The sequence below is a fragment of the Panthera onca genome, chromosome E2, assembly GCF_046562875.1.
Source record: "Panthera onca isolate mPanOnc1 chromosome E2, mPanOnc1 haplotype 2, whole genome shotgun sequence".
NCBI classification, from domain to species: Eukaryota; Metazoa; Chordata; class Mammalia; order Carnivora; family Felidae; genus Panthera; species Panthera onca.
The window spans coordinates 17,278,165-17,296,333 of record NC_138353.1 but is presented as its reverse complement, the minus strand read 5'-3'; the positions used below and the strand labels follow the sequence as shown (position 1 = coordinate 17,296,333).

At 37.7% G+C, this 18,169-nt stretch overlaps 1 long non-coding RNA gene across 1 annotated transcript; it reads left to right on the top strand.

Annotated features, from left to right (window-relative positions):
* The first annotated feature begins 2,062 nt into the window (after window positions 1–2,062).
* Window positions 2,063–17,279, top strand: LOC132691062 (uncharacterized). Its single transcript, XR_009615591.3, has 3 exons — window positions 2,063–2,152; window positions 2,780–2,949; window positions 15,977–17,279. It is a non-coding gene; the product is annotated as an uncharacterized LOC132691062 (long non-coding RNA).
* Window positions 17,280–18,169: the final 890 nt, after the last annotated feature.

Below are 18,169 nucleotides of genomic sequence, written 5' to 3'. Positions count from 1 at the left end.
TTTTTATTTTTTTAAAAATTTTTTTTTCAACGTTTTTATTTATTTTTGGGACAGAGAGAGACAGAGCATGAACGGGGGAGGGGCAGAGAGAGAGGGAGACACAGAATCGGAAACAGGCTCCAGGCTCCGAGCCATCAGCCCAGAGCCTGACGCGGGGCTCGAACTCACGGACCGCGAGATCGTGACCTGCCTGGCTGAAGTCCGACGCTTAACCGACTGCACCACCCAGGCGCCCCACAATAAAACTCTTCTAATGTCACATATTTGTTATTTCAATGAGAAGTGCAAATTGCAAGAAGAGATGTTGTTTTAAACATTTCTAGAAGCTGACTCTACTGGAATATTTATCTTTGCTGCTGTAAAAGCTTTGGCTTGATGAGAAACAAGTTCCAGTAAAGAATTTGCTGTTCTGTGCAACTGATGGTGCTACTTCCAAGGTCACAAGACTTACATGTTGGACAGTATGCTCGTCAGTTCTTGCAGCACATTGTGTTGTGCACTGCCATCAACTGGTTGAAAAAAATGTTAGTTCAGTTCTTTATCAATCTCTTAGTAATTAAAACCATCAATAAAATAATGTCACATAGCGGGGCACTTGGGTGGCTCAGTTGGCTGAGCATCTAACTCTAACTTCAGGTTAGGTCATGATTTCGCAGTTGGTGAGTTCAAGCCCTATGTTTGGTCTCTGTGTTGATGATGCAGAGCCTGCTAGGGTTTCTCTCCCTCTCCCTCTGTCTCTGCCCCTCCCTGCTGAAAATAAATAAATAAACTTGAAAAGTAAAATAATGTCACATTGCAAGTATGATACCGGTTCAGAAAATTTTGTGTTGAAATGCAGAATAATACGTGAGGCCTGAGAGATCAGCAAACACAAAAACAGCATATGCTATGTGGCTTGGATTTTTTTTTTTTTTTTTGAAACTCAATGAAGTACAACTTCAATTTCAAGAGATTTTAATTATGATGATAGGCTGAAAACACATATTAACACACCTATTTTTGTCCATTCAGGCTGTTATAACAAAATACCATAGACTGGGTGGCCTATAAACAGTAGAAATGTATTGCTCACAGTTCTGGAGACTGGAAATTCAAGATCAGAGGCCAGCATGGGTTCTGATGAAAGCCTTCTGGGTTACAGACTGCTGTCATGGCAGACCTCGTATGACAGAAGGGGCAAGCCAACTTTCTGGGGTCTTTTTTATAAAAGCACTAATCTCAATCATGATGACTCCACTCTAGTGACCTAATCACTTCCCAAAGGCCTCGCCTCCTAATAACATCCCCTTGGGGGGTAGGATTTCGACATATGAATTTTGGAGGGACACAGACATTCAGACCATACCAACATCCATCACTGTAAAACTGGAAATATTTAAAAGCAGTTTAATGAGAAAATTTCATAGTATTTGAGAAGTAGGTAAAGTCAATGAATTACTGAGAATGATCTTTCAAATTACTCAAATCATTTGTGTTCTTTAAAAGGTGAAATGAAAACTCAATTTTTGATTTATTTTCTTTTGAAGTGAAGTCATGGGTGTTGGCTCCAATTAGATGTAATGCTGAGTCTGCTAGTGGAGAAATTCAAGGACTCACAGGGCGCCTGGGTGGCCCAGTCGGTTGAGTATCTGACTCGATTTCGGCTCTAGTCATGATCCCAGGGTTGTTGGATGGACCCCCACATCAGGCTGTGTGCTGAATGTGGAGCCTGCTTAAGATTTTCCCTCTCTCTCTCTCTCCCCCCTACCCCCTCCTCCACTCACACATTCTCTCTCTATATAAAATTTAAAAAGAACAAGAAAAAAATTTAAAAAAAGAAATTCAAGAACTCAGTGAATTTAAATGTAAGAGAGAATCCAAATATATGACTGGAAGTGTGGAATGGCTGAGTTGTGAGGGTCAAAAACAAATAAATTTCATTAATCCAACAAATGTGGTCTGAAATGGCAAAAATATCTGTTATGTCTAAAATCATATATAACTAATCTGCTTTTCATCTCAGCTTACTAAAAAGAGATCTCAAATTTAATGTATCCAAAACAATGATTGATTCCATAGGTCTCCCCATGCTCCTGTGTGACATGACCAACTTCTCTTGTAACGCAAGCTACAAACCTAGGAGTCATCTTTGAGAACTCCTTCACCTACATCAGTAAGTCCTATTTTTACACCCCAAATAGATCTCAAACTGCCCATTTCTCTTCATTCCTCCCCTAACATTTCTAAAGCCACTGTTATCCCTACTTTGGATTGCTGCAGTAGCAATCCAATTTCCCCAATTTCACTGGGGCTTCACCCCAGTCCATTTTCTACAAACTGAAATCTTTTCAAAATGTAATTCATGGTTAAGATCCTTCAGTGAACCACTTTCTCCCTTACTTACTAAGCTTCCCCCACACCAGGCTCCTTTCTGTTCTTGGAACATTCCAAGCTCTGTCTCATTTCAAAGTCTTTAGAATAACTAACACTCTGCTTACAATACTCTTCCACACTGCTGGTTTCTTACCATGTAAGCTCTAATGTTATTATCTCTAGGACACTTTTCATAACAATTGTACCCAAAGTATCTCCTAAGTAACTATTACCTATTTATTAATTTCACAGTATTTATCACAATATGAAACTATCTCATTTCCACCCCCATTTACTTAGAAAAAAATTTGTTTTTTCTCCCCCATTGGAATGTAAACCTAGTAGGTAGGCAGCAGCCATGTTTGCCTACTTGTTCACAGGTACTTTTATTTTATTTTTTTAAATTAATTATTTTTTTTTATTTTAGAGAGAGAGCACACGGGGGAAGGTACAGAGGGAGAGGGGGAGAATCTTAAGCACACTCTGTGCTCAGCTCGGAGCCTGCTGCAGGGCTCGATCCCATGACCCTGGGATCATTACCAGAGCTGAAATCAAGAGTTGGACTTTCAACTGACTGAGCCACCCAGGCGCACACAGGTACCTTTAAATAGGAGCAAATAGACAGTATGCTTCAGATAACACCCAGCTGTTAGTATCTGCATCTCTGTGCCTCAGAGCTGTGAAATCTTTATTGCTCTGCCCATGGGTGAGCAGCAGGTTACAGGAAAGGGGAATCATCCCATGGGAGCTGGTATATAAATATCCCAGCTCCACTGCTGGAAGGGATGGTAATAATTCTAAGGCACGTGTTCTTTCAGAAAATCTTATCAAGTCAGAACTGTTCCAGAAAAAAAAAAGGTATGCAAGATAAGACTGAAGCTAACATGTATGGGTTGGCATTTTACTCCATGGCTTAATAGAAGACCTAGAAAGTACAATGATTTTCATTTAAAACGTTGTAATAAAACATTACATTTCTAAACCTTTACTATTCAAATTAACGAGAACGAATCATGAAATGAATACCCCAAAGTCAGTTCCTTTGAAAAACTGAATTCTCACAAAAAATTCCACAAATTAACTGCATGTATTATTATTTAATGACAGGATAATTACAGATGTGTAAGTCCAACAAATCTGCTGCAAAACAATGCAAGAAATGATGAGAAAAAGACCGCATAATATATCATGACACACTAAAACAGTAAATTAAATTTTTATTTATTATACTACCCCTCTGATTTCAATTTTAATAAATTAATTTATTTTATACAGTAAGCAGAAGTTTTCAGAAATACTTTCTATTAGGAAAACAAATTTTTTCTCCCCCACTAAAAAACAAAGCTGCATATAATTGAATCAAACAATGTTGAGTACCAAAACTTCACAACTATAAGAAGCATTGGTAAGAGCTAAAACATAATTTAAAAAATTGACAGCTCAAAAAAATCATATCATTGATGTCAAAGACAAAGTTCTCCCAGGATTCAGAAGAAAGGGACAAAAGAAAAACCATGAATACAAAATTTAAAAGATAGGCTTGATAAATGCAAATATAATCAGGTAAATCTTAGAATTTTTTAGAGAACAAAACAAGGAAGAAATGGGTTTTGTTTTGAGAAGCAAATATATTTATTTCCTCTTGCTGTACATTTTCCCTCGAATATCAGTGAATAATATAAGTATCTTTAACTTAGTATCGGTGAATATAAAAACAGTTGTTATCATTAGTGACCATATACACTTGGGAGTTTTCTGGGAAACAAATACATAGTTTTTATAGGTGATCCCTAAGACAAAAACAAAACTAACTATGCTACTGGAGTTACTAAGATTGTAGGAATTGATAAAGTTGAATACTGCATCAAGGACAACAATGAATTGATACAAATTGTCAGATTCCCTGGGCACATTATATACATGCCCATATAACACTAGAAAAATAAACACATACTTAGCACTTAGGCTAATTATATATTTTTTTAAATATGAAATTTATTGTCAAACTGGTTTCCATACAACACCCAGTGCTCATCCCAACAGGTGCCCTCCTCAATACCCATCACCCACTTTCCCCTCCCTCCCAACCCCCAGGAAGAAATGGTTTGATGCAAAAATTGTGAATCAAAACATGATACCTTAATTAGTTTAGAGCATTTCATGGTCATTAAATGCAAATGATAATATATTTTGAAATCTTTGGGGTCACTAAACGAATACATGGTATGAATCTTCTCCCACCCCAACTAACATCACCATGTCTACCTCTGTGTTAGACCAGTTTTGGAAAATCAGAATTCTGTCAGCCACAGCTCATGTGAACCCTAATCCATCCGTCTGTCCCTCTGCTCCTCTTTGACATATATAACTAGTTAAAAAATGAACGTGTGGAATGGTCCTTGAGGGGCGGAGGCAGGCTCCCAGGGTTTCTTGAACAGAGCCCTCTGCCATTGTCACTGCATCTCTACAACGCTTGGCTGAGTTCCTCCTGTGGCCACGAGAGGGCGCGGCAGTACATGGTGGTAAATTCCTCCTCCCACAACTGAGCGAGGAGCGAAGGAAGTGGTGCCTTGAGTGTAGACGTTCCGGGAGAGCGGGAAAACCGTCGTGTGGAGGCGGTGGCGGGAGAGGTCAGCTTTCTTTCTGTGACAGAGCGGGAAGCTGCGTGTGTTTCAAGGCCAACGCGCAGGTGGAAGCCAGGAGCTCCTAATAAGGACTGGTATTTACTTTTACCTGACTGCCTATCTGGGTGGGCCCGGCCACCTTCTGCTGCAGTGCTTCTAACATTCATCACCCTTGTGGGAGACATACTGTAGTAATTTCCTGCTGAGATGTCCCAGGGAAAGGGGACTAGGGACTCCAGGAGGACTGGCTCCTGCAGGAGGAAAAATTCTAGCGTAATGAATCACTCTTAATTCTTAGTCGCTCAGCATGTGCTTATTTGAGCGCCTTTGAAATACATATTAATCCATCCACCAGGGAACAAAAAGAGACCTTAAAATAGGAAAGCTTCTCAATTTTTCTGTAGTGCTTGTTCTTTTGTTCGTTCGTTCATTCATTCATTCATTCATTCCTACCTAGAGATTCCTATATAGTACCTCTGTGAGGTACTATATACCACACAGAGGTGAACAAGATCCAGTCCTTTCCTCATGGACTTTATAACAGACCCTAGTAAATAAAACCATGCAAGTACAGAATGCTATGGACTTTACAACAAAGGAGAAATCCCCTTTTGTGTGTCCTCAAGGGAGATAACACCCCTCTGGCTACCTCCTAGATCTAAAAGTAGAAAATTACAATACAAGAAAGTTCCTACTCAAGCAATAAATCTCTCCCGGCTTGGGAGATCACATGGTGTAATGCTGGAGAGTTCAACTTTTCTCCCCTCCGGATTTACCTTTCTAAATATTTAGTTTTACCCTCCACCTTTACTTTTAGGCCAACATTTTTTTTTTTTTTTTTTTTTTTTTTACCATTTAATTATTTCATCATGTTAAGTTACTATTTTAATTGGCATTGGCCACCACAATAAAATAATAATAAATACCATTAACTGGTATAGACACTTCGCTAGTACATTTCACCACCTCATGCTATTTTTAGAAGCACCCAGGAAACATAGATTATGCAGCTTTTGGACATCTAAGACCTTTGCTAACATTTTTACAATCATTAGCAGTGTCTGCCATCTTGCTGTAAGATAGCTAATTTTTCCTTCTTACAATAACTGTCTTTGATCCCAGTAAGCTTCATATATATTCCTGCCTTACTTTAATGGAATTATACTTTTCTTTCCATCATATTACTGAAATCTACAAAGTACAAGATTCTTTTTTTTTTAATGTTTGTTTTTGAGAGAGAGAGAGAGAGAGAGAGAGGGCATGACAGCATGAGCAGGGGAAGGGCAGAGAGAAAGGGAGAGACAGAATCGAAGTAGGCTCTAGGCTCTGAGCTGTTAGCACAGAGCCCGATGCGGGGCTTGAACTCACAAACTGTGAGATCATGACCTGAGCCACAGTTGGATGCTTAACCAACTGAGGCACCCAGGTGCCCCTTTTTTAGTACAAGATTCTTGACCAGCACATCACCACTTAGTACATTTCTAAGAAGTTTAGTAAATACAGATCTTTGATGTAGGAAAAGAGCAAATTGTTTTTTAAGACTTTCTAGTCCTATATTCTATACATTATTCTGTTATGTTTCCAAAATTCTTTCAAAGCTTATGGTTTGTAGCATTCAGTAAACCTAGCAGCTTAAAAAACTTAAAAGAAAATACAGCTTTAGTATCTGATTGGAAATGGAGATCACTGTTACATTATTTCTATTAGTAATATAAATCCACCTTTTTTAACAATTAAAAACTTTACAAACACAAAAAATAGTAAGATAAACGTGTATTACCACCGTATAGAAGTAAAATCTTTCATGTTTCTTTGTAGCTTTAAAGTAACATATACAGGGGCGCCTCAGTGGCTCAGTCAGTTGAGCGGCTGACTTCAGCTCAGGTCATGATCTCACAGTTTGTGAGTTCGAGCCCCGCATCGGGCTCTGTGCTGCCAGCTCAGAGCCGGGAGCCTGCTTTGGATCCTGTGGCTCCCTCTCTCTCTGCCCCTCCCCTGCTCATGCTCTGTCTCTCTCTGTCTCAAAAATAAATAAAAAAAACATTAAAAAAAAAAAGTAACATATACATATTTAGATGTGGAGCCAAAATCTGTTATTTTTTTAATTTTAATTTTTTTTCAAAACCTGTTAACCATCACCTGTATCCCTTCCTTCTCCTTCCTTCCTTGTCCCCAAAGGCAGTCACCATCATGAACTCAGCATACAATCAATCCTTTTTTTTATACCTTTACGTACATATCAATACCCATAACCAATATACAATACTAATGTTCTTTTATCCCAATTGGAGGTAATTATATTATGTGCCTCATCTGTCTTTGATTTTTCTCACTCAAGATAATGCTTTAAATTTTTTTTTTAAATCTTTATTTATTTTTGAGAGAGATAGTGTGTGAGCAGGGGAGGAGCAGAGAGAGGGGGAGCCACAGGATCCAAAGCAGGCTCCAGGCTCTGAGCTGTCAGCACAGAGCCTGACGCAGGGCTCGAACTCACGAACTGTGAGATCATGACCTGAGCTGAAGTTGGACACTCAACCAACTGAGCCACCCAGGCGCCCCATCAAGATAATGCTTTTTAGATTTTTCCCTATTAATACATATAGATACAGTTTTTTGCAGTGAATTGCTGTACATTATTCTGTTCTATAATTATAACACATTTTATTCAATAGTTTACCTAATGATAGGTATTTCCAATTCCTTCCCCCCCCCCCCCCCCCCCCCCAATATTTGGCTACTAGAAATCATACTAATAGTTCTGGTTGCCAGAAATCACACTGCAAAGGACATTATGGTACAGATCTTTCTGTACATGTATTGGAGTTTCTCTAAGGTATAATACTAAAAAAAGAAATTTTGGTGTGTTTTGAGGTATACTTGAGGAAAATTATATATACTAATCACATGTTCTAGCCAAAGTTCTTCTAAGGGTTTCCTTCTCAAAATTAGGGGCCACTGAGGGGCACCAGAGTGGCTCAGTTGGTTAAGCCTCTGACTCTTGATTTCAGCTCAGGTCATGATCTCATGGTTCATGAGTTCGAGTCCAGCATCAGGCTCTGGGCTCACAGCATGGAGCCTCCTTTGGAATCTCTGTCTCCCTCTCTCTGCCCCTCCCTCTCTCTCTCTCAAAAATAAATGTTAAAAAAATGTTGGGGGGTGCCTGCGTGGCTCAGTTGGTTAAGCGTCCAACTTTGGCCCAGGTCATGATCTCACAGTTCGTGGGTTCAAGCCCTGTGTTGGGCTCTGTGCTGACAGCTCAGAGCCTGGAGCCTACTTCGGATTCTGTGTCTCCTTCTCTCTCTGCCCCTCTCCTACTTGTGCTCTGTCTCTCTCTGTCTCTCAAAAATAAATAAATGTAAAAAAAAATAATAGTTTTGCATACTTCATACTAAGCAGTGTTTTAAGCAATTTTCCTATATTCGTTTTTAATGCTTATTCTTTGTACTCTTATTATTTTATTTTTTTATTAAAAACTTTTTTTAAATGTTTATTTACTTTTGAGAGAGAGAGCATGAGTGGGGGAGGAGCAGAGAGAGAGGGAGACACTGAACCTAAAGCAGGCTCCAGGCTCTGAGCTGTCAGCACAAAGCCCGATGTGGGGCTTGAACTCACGAACTGTGAGATCATGACCTGAGCTGAAGTCAGACGCTTGCTGACTGAGCCACCCAGGCACCCCTATTTTATCTTATTTATGTAAGCTCTATGCCCAATGTGGGGCTTGAACTCACAATCCCAAGATCAAGAGTCACATGCTTTACCGACTGAGCTAGCCAGAGGCCCTTCTTTGTACTCCATTTTAGAAGAAATCGTGGAAGTTAATAAACAGAGAGAGGCAACTGAACAATTTATGCATCAAATTGTATATATCTCCAAGGAAATACAGAGGAAAAAGGCAATAAATGTGAGTAAATTGGAAAGACATAGCCTCAGAGTTCAGGTTTGCCATGCTTACAGGTCGCTGTGTGTTTTTCTTCTCTATTTCATTTATTTTGGAAACTACAAATAAATATGCATTTATTCACTCCTAGCTGTAGCCATGGGATAATGGGAATATCTCTCTATATGAAGGAAGTTTGTCTGCAGCAATAGGAGTATTCAAGAAGATGGAGGTACTTTGTTCTAATGATGCTAATTTGATGCTCTGCCCCATGTTTGGCCTAGCCCATTTGCTTGATGTATTTCTGACATCCCTCTGTGTCCTCTTTCATCTCTTCTTTCATCTTAAAAACACTTCCTTTAGTTTTAACAGTACCATTTGGTTTTGTCATTTCAGGGATTAGTGATGTTCAGGGTTGTGGCAATAGACTTTTCTCAGGAGGAGTGGGAATGCCTGGACCCTGCTCTGTACATCTATACAGAGATGTAATGATAGAGAATATAGTAGTCTTACTAGGTAAGGATGTCTATCCCCAAATAATTTGTGAATTTTGGGTGTATCTTTCAATTGTCTGGGTGGATTTCTGTTTCCTAGAGAATTGTTATTATTACTGTTTTGTGGATTAGGAGATGGGTAGCTCTTTGTGGTATCTTTATCTTCTCTGTGCTTTAGATCTTTACACCTTCCTCTTATCCTTCATGTAGTTGCTGGTTTTCTTGAGGACTGGGTTTGAATTGAGGAATAGTATGATTATGTCTTACTATTTTTTCATATAAACAGGACTCTCTATCCCTAAGCCTGATATGATTTTCTTATTGGAACAAGGGAAGGAGCCCTGGATAGTTTCGAGGAACAGGATAGGAGGATGGTGCCCAGGTGAGTAAGGAGTGAACGGATGGGAAAAGGCACTACAGTTAATAATCCAGTTGGTAAGAGAGGCAGTGATTGATTCAGGAATCTCTCCCTTGAAAGTCCATCCACGCGCTGGGAAGAAAAGGCCTAAGACACATAAAAAAAAAGTTAAGATTCTCCCTTTTATTCGCACCTGTATTCTGTGTTACATAATTCCCTCCCATTTTAAAGCGTTTTTTCTTCAGGAGCCATCTATTTCGTGTAACTTGGATCCACTTTGCCTTTTAAATTTAAACTCATGTGTGTTTTTCAAAAGCATCTTAAAATACATTTTAAGTCCTTCTGTTCATTTTTCCTACTGATCTTTGACTTCTTTCTTTTTTTCTCTCTAACCAGTTTGGCTTTGATGCAGCAATTCCATGCATTAACGAATATACATTCTTTTTATTTAAGAAGAGAGAGAGTTGGGGCGCCTGGGTGGCTCAGTCGGTTGAGCGTCGGACTGATTCAGCTCAGGTCACGATCTCACGGTCTGTGAGTTCAAGCCCCGCGTCGGGCTCTGGGCTGATGGCTCAGAGCCTGGAGTCTGCTTCAGATTCTGTGTCTCCCTCTCTCTGCCCCTCCCCCATTCATGCTGTCTCTCTCTGTCCCAAAAATAAATAAACGTTAAAAAAAAAAAAGAAGAAGAGAGAGAGTGCAAGCAGGGGAGAGAAGCAGAGGAAGAGAGAGAATCTTAAGCAGGCTCCACGCTCAGAGGGAGCCTGATGTGGGACTTGATCCCTTGACCCTGGGATCATGACCTGAGCCAAAATCAAGAGTTGGATGCTCAACCAACTGAGCCACAGATGTCCCAAAAATGTGCTTTTAAGTAATGGAAACACTATCCATTTTTAAAAGTGTTCTAATGATAGGATATAGATTTTTTTTGAAAACTAAAAAAATTTTTAAAATCTCTAAGCCCAACACTGAGGCTCTCACAACCTCGAAATCAAGAGTTGCATGCTCCACTGACAGAGCCAGCCAAGCACCTTGGATATAGATTTTTTTAAATAGGATATTGATTTTACTTTAGATTGTTTCACAGAAAAAAATGGAAATTTACAAATGCGTTTTTAAAAATTTTAATAGGGGCACCTGGGTGGCTTAGTTGGTTAAGCGTCCGACTTCGGCTCAGGTCATGATCTCACGGTCCGTGAGTTTGAGCCCCGCGTCGGGCTCTGTGCTGACAGCTCAGAGCCTGGAGCCTGTTTCAGATTCTGTGTCTCCCTCTCTCTGACCCTCCCCCGTTCATGCTCTGTCTCTGTCTCAAAAATAAACGTTAAAAAAAATTTTTTTTTTAAGTTTTAATAGGGGCGCCTGCGTGGTTTCAGCTCAGGTCATGATCTCACCATTTGTGGGTTTGAGCCCCACGTCGGGCTCTGTGCTGACAGCTCAGAGCCTGGAGCCTGCTTCGTATTCTGTGTCTCCCTCACTCTCTGCCCGTCCCCCACTCACGCTCTGTCTCTCTCTCTCTCTGTCTCTGTCTCTCTCTCTCTCTGTCAAAAATAAATCAACATTAATGGGGTTGGAGTTTGTCTTCCCTTTAACCATTTTATTTATTATAATTACTCATGTATTTGAACTTTTTAGCCATCTTATTTTGTGCTCTTTGTCTCACTTTTTCTGTTTTTATTTTGTTTTATTTTGCATTGTTTTGGATTGATTTAGATTTGGAATTTAAAAAACAAAATTTATTCCAGTATTTATTTCTACTCCACTGGTTTGGAAGTTGAAAGCACAGACTCTGGAGCCAGACTGCCTGGATTCAAATCCTAACTTTGCCTGGACTTTTATTCTTAATTAATTAATTAATTAGTTAATTATTTAGAGAAAGAGTGTGAGTGGAGCAGAGGGAGAGAAAGAGAGAGTGTGAGTGAAAGAGAGGCAGAGGAAAAGGGAGAGGCAGAGCCTGATGCAGGGCTTGATCTCACTACCATAAGATCATGACCTGAACTGAAATCAAGAGTCTGACACTTAACCAACTGAGCCACCTAGGTGCCCCTGGATATTTTTTTAATTAGCAATATGTTTTGGATCTTTTCCGTGGCAATACATTTAAATATGTCTTTATTTTTTGAGCTATAATTGAAATACAAAGTTATATTGGTTTCAGGTATACAATATGATTTGATATTTGTATATATTGCAAAATTATTGCCACAATAAATTTAGTTAACATAAGTCACCTTACATAGTTACATAATTTTTTTCTTGTAATGAGAGTTTTTAAGATTCTCTTAGCAGCTTTCAACTGAATATAGTTGCCATGCTGTACATGTCAACCTTATTACTTACTTATTTTATAACTGAAAATTTGTACCTTTTGACCCCCTTCACCCATTTCACACACCTTTCACTCCCTGCCTCTGGCAACATCAATCTATTTCTGTATATCCACAAGCTTGGCGTTTTTCTTCTTTCTCTGTCTGACTTATTTCACTTAGCATATCTTATTTCTCTTAGCATAATGCTCTCAAGGTCCACACATGTTGTTGCAAATGGCTAGATTTATTTTTTATGGCTGAATAATATTCCTCTGTGTGTGTGTGTGTGTGTGTGTGTGTGTGTGTGTGTGTGTTGCATTTTCTTTATCCATTCATCTGTCTATGGATGCTTAGGTTTTTTCTATATCTTGACTTTTGTAAATAATGCTGCAGTGAATATGGGGGTACAAATATCTTTTTTTGAGTTAGTGTTTTCATTTTTTTCAGCTAAATACCCAGAGTGGAACTGTGGTTCATATGATAGTTACATTTTTTATTTTTTGAGGAACCTCCATATTCTGTAGTGGCTGAAAATGATCAAAGGTAAAATAAAGACATTTTAAAAAAAGGCATTTTTCAGATCAAAGGTAAAGATGTTTTTAGATGAACAGAATTGATAGAGTTTATCATGAACAGAATTTTCTAAGCATGTACTCTGGAAAAAATGAAAAATGATGTACACAAAGAAAAAATTGGTTAGTTCTGAATAAATTTTGGCTATTACATCTTTGAATATAGTTTTATCCTGTTATTTTCTGGAAGACCAATAAGATCTTTGTCTTTTCTTTTAGACTCTGAGCCTTGCTTTCATATTTCCAGTCTCCTTTCCTCTATTGCATGCTATCCAATTTCTTCAGAGCAGTCATATAGTCACTGATTCTCTCATGAGCTACTTAACTGTTTCAGTATGGTTTTGTTGTTGTTGCTGATCCCTTTCTCTGTCTTTTTCTCCTTGTAATTTATTATGTTGAATAAACTGGATCATCTATTATTTAGCATGTACCTCCCTTTATTTACTTATTGCCTTTATTTTCTATAAACAAGCTAAATTAATATTGTGTGTTTCATCAGGAAGCATATACTGTCTAGTTGTTTCTCTTTTTGTGATGTTAGCAGCCATTCTTGATTTCATCCTCTAAAAATTACCAAATAATTTAAAAATTATCATTATGAATTCATAGGTTTAAAAATTTTGATGTTTCAGCAGTTATTACAATTATTATTATGGTTACTAGTCTTAAATTTATATTCAAATTGCCCCGTGTGTGATCAGTGGGAGCCTCTTCAGATTGTTTCCTTTTTGATGTGACTAGGAGTCTTTGATGGCTTCTTTGCTCCAGACTCATAGTATACAGTTGAACCTTGATCATGAAGGAGTTTAGGGGTGCCAATCCCCCACCCCACATAGTTGAAATCTGTGTATAACCTATGACTCCCCCCAAAACTTACCTACTAGTAGCCTACTGTTGACTAGAAGCCTTACCAATAACATGAAGAGTCAATTGATATATTTTGTATGTTATATGTATCCACATACTATATTCTCTCAATGAAGTAAGCTAGAGAAAGGAATACGTTGTTAAAAAAGTCATAAAGAAGAGAAAATGCATTTATAGAACTGTACTGTATTTATTGATATCCTGAGTTTATGTTGTCTGTTTACAAGATGAATTGTCTGTCAGCACCTATATCAAAATTGTCTTATATGATACAAAACACTGTAGATATTATACATATTACCAACACTGGACATCAAAAATGAAAAGGTAATTTGAAAAAGAAATTCATATATATTTACAAGTGTAACAATTCATGCATTGATACTGAAAAAGCAGCAATATGACTGCCTCATGTTAGCCTAGTGTAAAGATGTGATTGCTTCATGGTAACCTAACCTATACTTTAATGAATGAATCATTACAGAATTTTTATGGCATATATTATTACAGTCATATTCATAATACAGCATTAGAAACATTGTTACATTAAAAAAGCCACTTACCTGTGATCATGGGCTGATAAGCAGTTTCTCCAATTATGAGAGAGAGGCATACTTGCAGTGACTTAATTATTTAAAAGCAGTGTTTTAAAATAGTAAGAAAATTAATGCATTAATTTTATAATAAAGATCACTCACCTATGTAAGGATAGGCAATCTACTTCCATATGAGTCTAGCACAAGATGTCCCATGAGTCAGGGAATGAAGGCAACCACAAGAAGCTAGAAAAGGGAAGGAAGTAGATTCTCCCCTGGAGCTTCCAGAAGAAACACAGCCCTGTCAACATTTTGATTTTTAGCATAGCATAACCTATTTTGGATACACCTACTATATTATCTATTATAATACCAGAATAATCATTAAGATACTGGTTAGCCTTGACCATGAAGAAATAGATTGGAACACCTGACAAAATGTTTCACTGAGCAAAAAGATTGGTCATCTTTGGGTAGATGTGTAATATCAAAAGTGAATATGAAATTAAACATCCTATTGCCTTATTGAAATGGGGGACAAAGGGCAGCCACAGGACAGATGGTCAGCTGTGGTGGAGATACCTTTATATTTAAGAGTAAATACAACAGAAAAATGCAGTCACCTTTTCTATTTGTACATTTAACTGAGCTTGTTTGGATCAACTTCATTTCCATCTGAAAGGAAAATGATACAGGAAAATGTATTTAATCACTGTAGGAAAAAGATAGGTCAGTTATAATGGAAGATGTGAGAGATTATAGGCAATGAGCCGTACATAGCAACTATTGCATAATTATGGTAAAGAGTATTTTGATAAGCATCGAAGTATCTTCCTCAGTGACTTGTCTTTGTATTATTTATCTTTATTCATATTTTACTTTTCATTTTTTTAAGTTTATTTATTTTGAGAGAGAGAGAGAGAGAGAGAGAGAGAGAGAGAGACAGTGCATGTACACAAGTAGGAGAGGGGCAGAGAGAGAGGGAGAGAGAGAATCCCAAGTAGGCTCTGCAGTGTCAGCGTGCAGAGCCCAATGTAGGGCTCAGTCCCACGAACCATGAGATTGTGACCTAAGCCTAAATCAAGAGTCAGATGCTTAACTGACTGAGCCATCCAGGTGCCCCTGAAGAAGTTACTTTTATTTTCTTTTTCTTTTTAAGTGTATTTATTTTTGAGAGGGATGTTGGATGAGGATCAGAGAGAGAGGAAGAGAGAGGATCCTAAGCGAGTTCCACACTGTCAGCACAGAGCCTGACGTGGGGGCTCCAACTCATGAACTGTGAGATCATGACGTGAGCTGAAATCAAGAGTTGGACACTTAACCAACTGAGCCACCCCTGAAGAAATTACTTTTAATCTGGGACCTGAAGAATGAGAAGGAGCTAGTCCTACAAAGAGCTATACCAGAGGATCATGGGGATGAAACACCATATGGGAAGTTCTAAGAGATGGGAAATGATGTGACATGATTTATAGGTTAAAAGGGTCTTGGCTTGAGATGAGCTCTTAATAGAAGGGCCTTGTTATCCATTTTTAAGTGATCATATATTATTCTAGTATAGTTAGAAACCACTGGGAAAAAATACCATAGGCAAGTAGAGAATGTCAAACATTGATCTGCCTCAGATGTATCTGATGGTGGGGTTAACAATACAAATTCCCAAGGCCTACTCTTAAAGATTCTGATTCACTTGGTCTGGGCTGGTTTCTGAAATTGATATATGCAACAGCCTCTCTAGGTGATTCTAACTGAACACTTAAATTGTAGACCCAATGATTTAATGATTTAATGTGTTTTCTTTGTCACAGACCTTACAACATACACGTGGATTATTCTCTAAACTCTGTTTTCTTCCTTTCTAATGTGCATTATTTTCAGCTTATCACTTATCTCTACTGTTTATCTACAGTTTTTCTTTTTATAGTTTATTACTTATCTCCCCCCAGTATGGGAAAACAAATTTTGTTTGTTTTCTGGTTCTTTTTCTTTTCAGGTTTGGAGACCCGGTATGATACAAAGACATTACCTCCAGAAGAATATATTTTTGAAATAAATTTGTACAAATGGAAGACAAAGGAAAGAAAATGCTTCATTCTGAGAGTTCCATTATCCAAAATAGCAGAAGAACAAAGTCAACATTGAGGAACAATAAGAACGTCAAGAAGAATATTTCAGCCAAATGAAAATCATCATGAATATGTATCTACTCACAGAGATATATCCCTTACCCTACATCACAGAATTCCTAATAGAGAAAACATTTATTAACGTAAGGAATGTGGGAAGATCTTTAATTATGGCTCAGACCTAATCAATAATGGAAGAATTTATACTAGTGAGAAGCTGTATGCATGTAAAGAATGTGAGAAGGCCTTTACGCTTTGTGACAACTCACTCAACATCTGAAAAATAATAGAGTGAAACCCTATAAATGTCTAGAATGCGGGAAGGCTTTTAGTTTTGGCATAGGTCTTTGAGTATGCCAAAATACTCATACTGGTGAGAAACCCTATGAATGTAAGGAATGTGGAAAGACTTTTAGTTTGGGCAAGTATGTAAGAATACACCAGAAAACTCATACTAGTGAAAACTCTATGAATGTAAGGAATATGAAAATCATTTATATTGCATCAACAATTTAGTCGACATAAAAAATTCACAAAGGTGAGAAATCTTTGAATGTAAGGAATGTAGGAAAGCCTTCATTCACACCTGAAAGGTCATCAGAGTATTCATACTAGTGAGGAGCCCTATGAATATAAGAAATGTTTGGCAAGGCCTTAGACAGAATTCAACTTAACCATTATCAGAGAATGCACACTAAAGAGAAACCCTACAAATATAAGGAATGTGAGAAGGTCTGTAGATGGAGTTCAACATTTAATCAACATAAAAAATGCATATTAAGGAGAAATTCTGAATTGAAGGTATGTGGAAAGTCCTTTCAACTTCATTGAATCCTTACTTATCAGATCTTTCACAATGCTGAAAAAACAATCCTATGAAGTGAGGAGTGATGTGGGAAGGCATTTTAGATAAAATGAGCATCATTGAATGTACACTAAGGAGAAACTGTGAATGTAAAGAATGTGGGATGCCTTCAGATTTTGTTTATACCTTATTGAATGAACATCATAGAATTTATAATGGTGAAAAACTCTAAAAAAGGTGAGGAATGTATGAAGGCCCAATATTCATGCCACTATCAAATCTGAGAATTTGTACCCTTATTGAGTTTATATAAAAGTACTTTTTCCTTTACTGCATTCTTCATAGAATATTAATACTAGGGGAAAATGTTTAGGAAACCCTTTTCTGGGGGGTCATTCTTAGAATTTATTTGTCATAGAAGATTTCATACCAGGTATCTTAATTTATTGAATATAAAAAAGACCTAGAATCACTCAATTCCTGTTGGATGTCAGCAAATTCACTCTAGAGAAGAATTTCTTATTCTGTCAGTTGTGGAACTGAAGGAAAGCCTTTAGTCACAGCACATACTTAGCTGATCATCATCTTCAAGATATGTAACAATATACTTATTAGCTCTGTGCCTCAGTTATAAAATGGTGAAGTTAATACCTATCTAATAGTGTTTTTTTGTGAGGATTAGTAGCTGTTAACCCTTGTAAGATTATTTGGCAAATAAAGATTAGCTACTGTTCTTCTGGTGATAATCAATAGCATAACTATTAGTGAATTCTTCTGAAAGACCATATTGGTAATGAACTTAGTAAGCCTCCAATCACAACCCATCTCCTATTGAACTTGAGATCATTGATTCTGAATAAAGTACAGTAGAATATAAAGAAGCTGGGGGTGCCTGGCTGGCTCAGTTAGAAGAACACGTGACTCTTGATCTTGGGGTCATGGGTTTGAGCCCCACATTGGGTGTACAGATTACTAAATAGACTTAAAAAAGAAAAAAGAACATGTGAGACAACTTCATTCCTAAGTTGCATCAGGAAATTAATGCTGGAATAAATACTCTGGAATTAGTGGCTATCAATATACATTGAGAATATAGCTAGTTTGCTGAAGAAGTAGAAAAGGATATGATGCAGTTTGTGGTTAGGTCCAAATAACAGATGTTCTATAATCTACACTCTTTTCTTAGAATTCAAAATTTATTAGAAATTATTAAAAGGATAACAGGGAGAAAACTGTCCACAAAACTTCCCCATCT